Below are 7,593 nucleotides of genomic sequence, written 5' to 3'. Positions count from 1 at the left end.
ACTACCAGGGTTTATGATGTGCTATCTATACTGCATGTGGTTCTTTTACATTTTAATGTAAAAATGTTTGTGATATAAAACCAATTATTCACTACAAAGCCCAACAACAGTAACAGCAACTGAAAACTCATCATTAGCATTAGGAGACACTTCAGTTTGCTCCAACATTCTAAGTTAAGCTTTAATTTCTTTTTGGAGACAGTGCAAAGGATTTAATAGCCTCAATCTATTTGTGGCCTTGCCTAGGACATCTCAAATAGGCCATTGCAAGAATGATGATGTGAGAATTTTATGGGCCAACACTTCAATTCAATTCAATTCATTTTATTTTTGTAATGCCCAAAATCACAACAACAGTTGTCTCGAAGGGCGTTGTCGTAACGGCTTGTGTGGGTGCGGACCAAGGAGTGCAGACTCAGGGCAAGTTGACAGTGTTTATTTACAGAATAGTGAATTTCAGTCTTTAACAGTTCATTTAAACACACACGAGGAACCAGGGAGTGGGAGGCAGGCCAGGTGGGCGGAGTGCAGGTCGGGGACGGGAAAGCCAGGACCGGAGTGAAGACAGGAGCGGGACGAGACCGGGACAGGCGGGGCCGGCGTAGTCCAGAGAGCGGGACCCAGGGCAGGAGGCAGGCAGCAAGCCGGAGACCAAGACAGGACAGGTGGCAAGACAGAGGGATGACTGTACCGGAGCTGGAGCGCAGAGGCAGGAGCAGGACCGAGCGAGGACAGGAATGTTTACACGCGGACAGTCTGGCTCCAAGTGTATCCTGCCGAGCCCTCATATACTCGGCAGCAGGTGACAGTAATTGCGCTGATGCGCTCCAGGTGCGTGCGAGAGGAGTCAGGAACTCCGCCCAGCTCCAGGCAGACAGGTAGGGGAGGGGGAGAGAGCACAGGAGGACAGGAAAAAACAGGCCTCATGACAGGCGTTCATGTTTTGGTTGATGGGGAAAACCAGAGTACCCAGAGGAAACCCATCCAGACACGGGGAGAAACATGCAAAACTCCACACAGAAAAGCCTGGGAGACCCGGGGATCGAACCAAACCTTCTTGCTGTGAGGCATGAGTGTTGCCACTCAGCCACCGTGCTGCCTACACACAAAAACAAACAGGAAAATCAAACAACAGGAAAAATCAGACAAAACAAGGAAAATCGGCCAGGCGAGGAGGAGGGAGGGGGGCGGAGGAGGGCCAGGCGAGGAGGAGGAAGACCAGGCGAGGAGAAGGAGAGCCGGGCGAGAAGGATGAGAGCCAGGCGAGGAGGAGGAGAGGGTCCAGCTGTCATCAGGGCATCTGAAAGTGTTACACAGGGGGAGTGGGACAGGGGACAACATGTGAATAGCATTGCTGATGAGGAAATAGGACAAACCAGAGGATAGTGCTCAGGTTGCCATACTTCCCCCAGCTAGTTATCTGCTACTGCAGCCTATCTTATCCCGGGTTTTAATGTCGCTCCCTAACTCCCTCACTATGTAACCTGGTCATACGCTATACCAAAGAGGAAGGTTTTAAGCCTGGTCTTAAATACAGAGACTGTGGGAGCCTGTTTAACATCAGCAGGGAGTTGATTCCATAGCACAGGAGCTTGGTAACTGAATGCTCTCCCTCCCACTGTACATTTGGACTCTCTAGGAACCACTAATAGTCCTGCATTCTGAGTGCGCTGTTTGGCTGGTACGGAACAATAGCATCTTGCAGATAGGATGGGCCATACCGTTTAGGGTTTTGTATGTCAGGAGGAGGACTTTGAATTTGATTCTAAGCTCAACAGGAAGCCAGTGCAGATATTTTAGTACAGGACTGATGTGGTCTCTTCTTTTAGTTTCTGTTAGGACTCTGGCTGCTGCATTTTGGACCAACTGGAGGCTCCTTATAGTACTTTTGGGGCAGGTGGCCAGCAGAGAATTACAGTAATCAAGTCTGGAAGTAACAAATGCATGGATGAGTTTTTCAGCATTGTTTTTAGGTAAAATATTTCTAATTTTAGTTATATTTTGCAGGTGAAAGTATGCCGTTTTACAAGCTAGGTTTATATGGGCTGTGAATGAGAGATTTTGATCAAATAGGACTCCAAGATTTTTTACAGTAGGGCTAGAAGCTATACTCACATTGTCGAGTGAGATTATCTGGTCCGACAGAGAATCTATTTGACCTTTGGGACCAACGACAATGACCTTTGTTTTTTCAGGATTTAAGAGCAGGTAATTCAAGGTCATCCAGGTTTTGATGTCCTTCACACAGGCACTGAGTTTATCTATTTGATCAGTCTGATTTGGTTTCATTGATAGGTACAGCTGAGTGTCATCAGCATAGCAGTGAAAATTAATGCCATGTTTTCTGATAATGTTCCCCAATGGCAACATATACATAGTAAATAGGATTGGACCAAGCACAGATCCTTGTGGAACACCACAGGCTACTTTAGAACAGGGAGAGGTGCTCTGGTTTATACTAACAAACTGATACCTATCCGATAGATAGGATTTAAACCATTTGAGGGCGGTCCCTCTGATTCCAATGTCACATTCTAACCTCTGCAGTAGAATGTTGTGATCAATGGTGTCAAACGCTGCACTGAGGTCCAGTAGGACCAGGACTAAAGCCAGCCCGTTATCAGCAGCTAGTCGTAAGTCATTTGTTACTTTAAGCAGTGCAGTCTCTGTGCTGTGGTGAGCTCTGAATCCAGATTGAAATTTTTCAAATATATTATTGTCCTGCAGGTGGCGGCAGAGCTGTTTCACCACCACTCGTTCTAGAATTTTTGAGAGGAAGGGAAGATTAGAGATAGGTCTATAGTTGGCTAGTTCATCAGGATTTAGGTTAGGTTTTTTCAAAAGGGGTTTAATCACAGCATACTTAAAGGACTGAGGAACGTAGCCATTTTCTAACGACATATTTATTATGTTATGGATGGAATCTATTATTAGGGGGAGGCCTTCTTTGAGGAGTCTGATTGGAATAGGGTCGAGCATACAGGTTGATGGTTTGGACGACATGATGGCTGAGGTAATCTCCACCTCATCAACAGGAGTAAATTTATCTAATATTAGAGGATCTATGTGGGATATTGGTATTACAGACTGGATTAGCTCAGAGCAGATTTTTGGAGTAGCTTTGATGATTTTGTCTCTAATGGTTGTAATTTTGTAATCGAAGAATTGAAGAAAGTCATCACAACTAATGTTCGAGGGGATAAGAGACTCATTAGCAGTGTGGGAGTTTGTCAGCCTGGCTATAGTGCTGAACAGAAATCTGGGGTTATTTTTGTTTACTTCTATTAGATTTGAATAGTATCTGGTTCGGGCTTTCCGCAGAGCGACCTTATAAGTGAGCAGGCAGAGCTTCCATGCCTTCAGAGACTGCTCAGAGCGCGAGCGGCGCCAAAGCTTCTCTGTGCGTCTTACATGTTGTTTGAGTGTCCTGAGCTGTAACGTGTACCATGGAGCCGGAGGTCTTGGTTTAATGCTTTTCTGTTTTAGCGGAGCTACAACATCAAGAGCAGATTTTAAGTATAATTAATTTCTTTAAACTCTGTAACCGATTTATCTGATAATGTTCTTTTCATTATAGTTTTTTCTGTGGGGCTGGATAGTTTTTTAGTATAAATTGAAAGGTAATTAAGAAATGGTCAGAGAGTATAGGGTTTTGAGGAAGGACAATTAGATCATTAATCTCAATACCATAGGTGTGACAGTGAGTCGGCTTATTCACACTCTGGGTGAAACCGATCCCATCCAGGAGCAATCACTGCCGTTATCAACATGTATGTTGAAATCTCCAACTATAACAATCCTTTCCCAATTCAAAACTAAACTTGAAATGAAATCAGAAAACTCTGTCAGGAAGTCGGCATATGGACCAGGAGGTCGATAAATTATTATAAATATAACAGCTTTTTGTTTTTTCCAATTGGGGCACGTAATGGAGAGTGCAAGGCTTTCAACAGCGCCCCCTGCAAAAGTCAAAATACATTGCGTCAATGGGAGACGTCCCGATGTCAATTTTGCCGTAGAGCCATGAAATTCGGTACACGCATTCTACAAGTGATGCCAAACAAAAAGATTATTATGGCCATGCCCCCTGACAAACCGGAAGTTGGCCATCTTGGATTGAAAATTCCAAAATGCAAAGTCAGTGTTTTCGCTGACCTCGCATTTTAATCAACTCCTCTGAAGGCGCTTCACCTGCAGGGCTGAAATTCACTGTACATCATCTAGACAAGTGGGGCATCAAAAGTTATCCAATTCATGATGATCCCTTTTATGGTTTCCGTGCGGCAAAGCCGCAAATTTCCATCTGAATTTTTGCAATTTTCAAATTTCTAAATTTGCTCCCGTTTGCGCATACAAAGTCTGATTTTGCTCAAATTCGAATCAGTTCTAAAACTTTCATGCCTAATTCTCCTGATTGTGAAACAAATAAATTTGGCGTGACAGAGCCCCCTATAGAATAACAAATAAATTTGTATGGAAGGCTGAACATTTAGTTTTCCCAAATGTTATCAAATTTGACACAAATTTCCATTGGGTCATCCCAATCAATAAAATCAATGACACCCATGCTTTTTTTTTTTTGCACCGTGTTGCCATGGCGATGCGCCAAACTGCCAATGTTATCCTAATGGGAAACCTTCCAATTTTTCCCATTCATGGGAAAAATATTATTTTCATGGAATAACGTGAAATTTGGCACCATGACTCTTCATGTCTTCCTGATCAAAAAAGTCAATGGGACCCATGTCATATTTTTCACTGTGTTACCATGGCGATGCGCGATATCCTAATGTGTCATGATCCGCACTGTCCGCTCCTGGTTTTCCTCCCTGTGTGCTCTTCCCCCTCCCTCACCTGCCTGTACCTGGAGCTGGGCGGAGCTCTTGGCTCCTCCCTCGCGCACCTGCTCTCCATCTGGCTAATCACCACACCTGCCATGGATAAGAGGAGATGGGGGAAGACACTCGGTGCGAGATCGTCTGTTTGTACTCACCCTGTCTGTGCTGCGTTTGTCGTGTCTCCTGTTTCTTGTGTTCCTGTCATGCCTGTCGGTTCCTGTTGATTCCAGTGTTCCTGTGTTCCTGTGTTCGTGTGTTCCTGCTCACCTCCGGATCACCCCCTGTTCGTACTTTGTCCCATTTCTGCACCTTTTTGTCAATAAACACCGTAAATCTGCCCGAGTCTGCATCCCTTGGTCCGCTACACTCACCCGTTACGACATAATGGGAAAATTTCCAAATTTTCGTACATTTCAAAATCTTATAACGACTTATTCGCTTCATGGAGGAATGTGAAATTTGGCACAGTGATTCTTCAGGTCGTCTCTGGCAAAAAAGTCAAGGGGCCAAGTTTGTATTTTGCACGGTGTTGCCATGGCGATGCCTGGAAAACCCATGTTTTTGCAATTTGTGCATCAGCACTTCACATGTGTTTTGACTTGTTTGGTGACAAGTGTAGCCCAAAGCCGCAATAAAAAAGGGACAAGTGGCGCGTTAGCGCCACCCACAGGGAGTGCTGGGTCAGCCGAGTGTGAAGCATGGCCCGCGAGGGCCCTTCGATGCCGCTTGCGGCTTTAATTTTTATTTCTTCTTCCATCTGCTCTTTGAGCAGGAATTTGACTCCCTGAACATATTAAAAAACTCACCAAATTTTGCCTAAAATTCAGGTCTGCCGAAAAATTTATTTTTTTATGTGTTGCATCATTGAGCATAAAAAAATTGCGCAACAGCACCCTCTGCAAAAGTCAAATTTTAGAGTGTCAATGGGAGATGTCGACGTCAACGTTCTCATACAGCTACAAAATTTGATACTTGCATTCTTCACACCGTGACACACCGGAAGTCAGCCATCTTGGATTGAAAATTCCAAAATGCAAAGTCAGCATTTTCGCTGACTTCGCATTTTAACCAACTCCCTGTGAGGCTGAAAATCACTGTACATCATCTAGACAAGTGGGGCATCAAAAGTTATCCAATTCATGACAATGCCTATCACAGCTTCTGTGCGGCGAAGCCGCAAAATTCAATCGGAATTTTTGCAATTTTCAAATTTCAAAATTTGCTCCCATTTGCTCATACAAAGTCCCATTTGGCTCAAATTCGAATCAGTTGTAAAACTTTCTGGCCTAAACCGACTCATTATGACAGAAACTGAATTGGCGCTATAGCACCCCCTACAGAATAGCTAATATATTTGTATGGAAGGCCGAAAATTTAGTTTTCCCAAATGTTACCAAATTTGATACAAAATTCCATTGGGCCATCCCAATCAATAAAGTCAATCAGACCCACCGTGCACCGTTGCACCGTGTTGCCATGGCGATGCGTCAAATTTCCAATGTTATCCTAATGGGAAACCTCCCAAATTTTCCCATTCATCAGAAAAATATGAGTTTCATGGAATAATGTGAAATTTGGCACCATGACTGTTCATGTCATCCTGATCCAAAAAGTCAATCAGACCCAAGTCATATTTTTCACTGGGTTGCCATGGCGATGCGCGAAAAAGCCTGTTATCCTAATGGGAACATTTCCAAATTTTCCTACATTTCAAAGTCTTATAACGACTTATTACCGTCAACGACGAACATAAAATTTGGCACAGTGATTCTTCAGGTTGTCCCTGTCAAAAAAGTCTGGGGGCCAAGTTTGTATTTTGCATGGTGTTGCCATGGTGATGCCTGGAAAACCCATGTTTTTGCATTATGTGCATCAACACTTCCAATGTCTTTTGACTTGTTTGGTGACAAGTGTAGCCCAAAGCTGCAATAAAAAAGGGACAAGTGGCACGTCAGCGCCACCCACAGGGAGTGCCGAGTCGGCCGAGTGCGAAGCACGGCCCGCGAGGGCCGTTCGATGCCGCTTGCGGCTTTAATTATTATTATGTTTACTTACAAAAATACTCCTTTCCTTTATTTATTTATTAGGCAACTTCCACGTAGTTGGCTCAGAACAGTACGCTGTTTTGTTGACAGAGCTTACTGGATAAAGCACTTGGTCACCAACTTGAAGATCTGAGGTTCAAATTCTGTCTCACAAGTGCATAGCTACTATTGGTGTGCCCATGTCACCTAACTTGTATTTATGAATTTTGTGTGTGCGTGTAGGTGATGATCGGTGCGGCTGATGTCTCACATAGGCAGCATTGCTCCATCAGTCTAACCCATGGACTGTAGACTATATATAAATATACAATCTAAAGTCTAACCCAGAGCAGTTGTGGGTACAAGAGTATCTTACTGCTTAGTGCGGAGTGAATGAATAATGATAGCATTTTCAGTGGTTTTGTCAAGTCTGTAAAGCACTATACAAGTGTAAGGCATTATTATTGTACAATATTGTATTATTGTGAAAGCCATACTGTGCTGTTAGTGTATGATTGAGTGTGTGAGGGAGCTTTTTGGCAGAGATGGTTCTAAATTCAGCAAAATCAAGATGTTGAATACATTAAAATATTGTTTATAAATCCATGTATTTGAACTGTCACTAAGAGAGAGTGTCAAGACAAGAATAGATAAAGCTGATACGAACGGGCAGAATGGGACACCATGTTATAATTATATCAGCACAAAAATCCAGCAGATGGCGATAATGC

The sequence above is a fragment of the Periophthalmus magnuspinnatus genome, chromosome 8 (assembly GCF_009829125.3).
Source record: "Periophthalmus magnuspinnatus isolate fPerMag1 chromosome 8, fPerMag1.2.pri, whole genome shotgun sequence".
Taxonomy (NCBI): Eukaryota; Metazoa; Chordata; class Actinopteri; order Gobiiformes; family Gobiidae; genus Periophthalmus; species Periophthalmus magnuspinnatus.
The sequence above is the reverse complement of the archived record's forward strand: the minus strand, read 5'-3'. Positions refer to the sequence as shown.